The sequence below is a fragment of the Lactuca virosa genome, chromosome 8 (genome assembly GCF_052849685.1).
Source record: "Lactuca virosa cultivar CGN04683 chromosome 8, Lactuca_virosa_CGN04683_v6, whole genome shotgun sequence".
NCBI classification, from domain to species: Eukaryota; Viridiplantae; Streptophyta; class Magnoliopsida; order Asterales; family Asteraceae; genus Lactuca; species Lactuca virosa.
Genome location: NC_136433.1, coordinates 133,541,552 through 133,544,929, shown reverse-complemented (window position 1 = coordinate 133,544,929; position 3,378 = coordinate 133,541,552).

Here is a 3,378-nt window from a genome sequence, read left to right as displayed (position 1 = left end):
GACGACACATGGAGTTGATTTCAATCTAGGTCGTTGTTGATAGATTGACCAAGAGTGCACATTTCACACCGATTGTTGAGAGTATATATGCCGAGAAGTTAGCTGACATCTACATTCGGGAGGTGGTAGTTCGACGCAGGGTGCCAGTTTCGGTGGTTTTAGACCGGGATGTTCGTTTCACCTCCAGGTTTTGGAGGAAGTTTCATGAAGAGTTAGGTACTCAACTGCATTTTAGTACAACATACCACCCGCAGACTGACGGCTAGAGTGAGCGGACGATTCAGACGCTCGAAGATATGCTTCGGGCTTGTGTATTAGATTTCGGAGGGAGTTGGGATACTTACCTTCCACTGGCCGAGTTCTCCTACAACAACAATTATCATACCAATATTGACCGACCGCCTTTTGAGATGTTATATGGAAGGAAGTGTAGGACCTCAGTTTGCTGGGGGGGAGTTCGGGCATCAGGTCATGGGGAGTACTGAGGTGGTACTCAAGACCACTGAATTGATTCAGCAGGTGTGCAACATGTTGCAAGTCGCGCAAAGCCGACAGAAGAGTTATGCGGATGAGCGACGTTCGGACCTTGAGTTTCAAGTGGGAGATTTGGTGCTTCTGAAGGTGTCACCTTGGAAATGTGTCATCCAATTTCGGAAGTGGGGCAACCTGGGCCCCAGATTCATTGGTCCCTTCATGATTTCCGCCCGGGTGGGCAAGGTTGCATATCGGCTAGATTTTCCCGATGAACTCAACCAGATTCACAACACCTTCCATGTGTCTCAGCTTCAGAAGTGTGTGGCCGATGAGTCTGTGGTTGTTCCCTTGGATGATATTCAGGTGGATGAACGCCTGAATTTCGTGGAGAGACCAGTGGCGATCTTGGATAGGAAGACGAAAGCTTTGCGCAGCAAAGAAGTATCTCTGGTCAAGGTCCAGTGGCAACATCGAAGGGGTTCTAAATGGAGTGGGAGCCTGAGGCGGAGATACGTGAGCATGACCCTGATTTATTCGTAGCGACAGACTTCGAGGACGAAGTCTAGTTCATGTGGGGGAGAGCTATAACATCTTGATTTACAAGTATTTTCAACTTGGCCCTTGGTCTTCAAATAGCTTGCAAAACTAGTCCTTAGTGGAAATTTCGTAAATTTTGGGTGTACTTGTGTATGCTGGGCGTACATTTCGTATGCTGGGTGTACGTGGCCAAGGGGCAAACCCTACATTTTAGGGTTTGGATCATATTTAAACATCTTTATGGCCTCATGCACTCTCTTATCTCTAGCCTCCTTCCTCATTTCGAAACCCTAAAGTGTGTGAGTGCATTTTGAAGCTTTGAGAGCTTTTTGGTGCGATTTTTGAGCTTTTGGAGGTGAAGGAAGAGCCTTAAAGTTGTAGAGTTTCCCTCAAGACCATGGATCCAGCATCTACACTCCCTTGTGCGCCCTTTGAGGTATAAAGCTCCAACCTTGATGAGTATTTCATTTAGATCTAGTTTAAGCATAAAGTTGGCACCTTTTTGTCCCAAATCTTGACCCTTATGGGTATGGTGTACTCCAAGACGTTTGAGTTGTCCTTTCAGATGTTATAGGGTGTGTGAAGTCATAAAAATATGATCTTGGACATTATTTTCTTCCTATGCATTGGGATGCCACATTGTGGTGCTCCATTCACCACGTCATGGCACTAGATTTTTCTAAAAAATATTACATTTGATCTCTCCAAGTCCTTAACTGACCCATCCTGGAAAACGAGTGTTACAGATTACCTACACCAAATAAAAAAAATGAATGAAACTAAGGAAAAACCAAATATGATGCTAAGTGACACATATAGATTTGACAATCCTCCTGGTCGACCTAATCAAACTAAAAAATAATGTCTAAATAAAAGATCTTTCTTATGTACATTATTAATCTATATTTTAATTAGTCAGGGCAAGGGATGAACATAAATCATTCTTGATCGGTTTAGAGAAGCTTGGAAAAGGTGATTGGAGAGGGTTTCTAAAGAAGTATGTGCAAAGAACAACCCTAACTAGAGTATCTACCCATACTTAGAAGTATTTCATTAAAATCAAAGCACAGAATAATGGAAGTCGCAGATGAAGTCTGTTTGATATGCCCAATTACTCGATGACTGTTTTTTTCCGGTTATTTTTGTGAATTGTATTATAGCTCAATACCAAAAAATAAATAAAAAATAAATAAAATAAAATAAACAGTCTCGGGATGAAGCCCAGACTTATCTCCTAGTTACATATAATTATGAAACACAATATCGTATAATAAATTTTTATTTATGTTTTTTTAGAATGAATTTGTGACGTTGTGTTTTTATATAAAATCATATTTGGGTTTTTGGTTTTATGTTTTTATGTGAAGGAAATCTAAAATTGCTGTTGCAATTTGCAAAGTTCAACATAAAACAAAATTAAATATAGGCACCATCCGGTCATTGTCCCATGGCAATTAGTCCTTTCGTTTTATCATTAGTTTTTAATTATCATTATCATTGTTTAATATATTAAGCAAATTATAAATGTATACAAATGCCAACTTCATGCATGTGAGTTCTTGTATAAGTATGCTCATGCATGTTCAACTTTAATCCTTTAATTTTGTATGATCATTCATTTGCAACCTTTCTACTTTGTAAAATGATATTTTTCATCTATTTACTATTTAAAATAGGGGAAATAACACAAATGTCCTGCGAACTTTCTATAGTTTACCCGTTGAGTCCCTAAAGTTTTTGTCGGGCTTTATGGGTCCCTAAACTAGGATATGACATGCTCTTTTAGTCCCCGTCAACCTGTAATAGCCGGTTTAGTGACATTTTAGACCAAAAAAACTCATATTGTGCCCCTATAAAGCAAAAAAAAAAAAAAAACAAGTTCGGGGATCAATTCGTACCGAAAAAACTCTCTTTCTTTTCTTCTAAAGCCGATTCACACTCAATTCGTACCCTCCCAAGAAATCGATCGCTGCTTTTCTTTCCGTCTTCACCCTCAATCGTCACACACACTCACAGAAGATCACAACCCTCTTCCCCTTCTAATCGATTCTCGATCACAACCCCCTTCCACTATTTTCTTTGATTCGATTTCAGCTCTTCAAGGAATTGGCCCCCTCCTTCCTTCTTCTCTGTTCAAAATCGCACAAGCTACCTCTCCTTCTCCCTACAAGTTGCAGGCTTGATGGATGCAATGTTGAGAAGGATGTGTGGGTTTGATGAGGTTCACCGAGAAAACGAGAGTTAATCTCTTTTTTCTTCGATTTGCAGTTGATTTGTTATGGTGGCTGACTGGTGGTTTTTATGGGTTATGGGTGCTCCAATGGTGGCTTATTTCACGAGACAAAGGGGAGGAATAAGGGTGTTTGG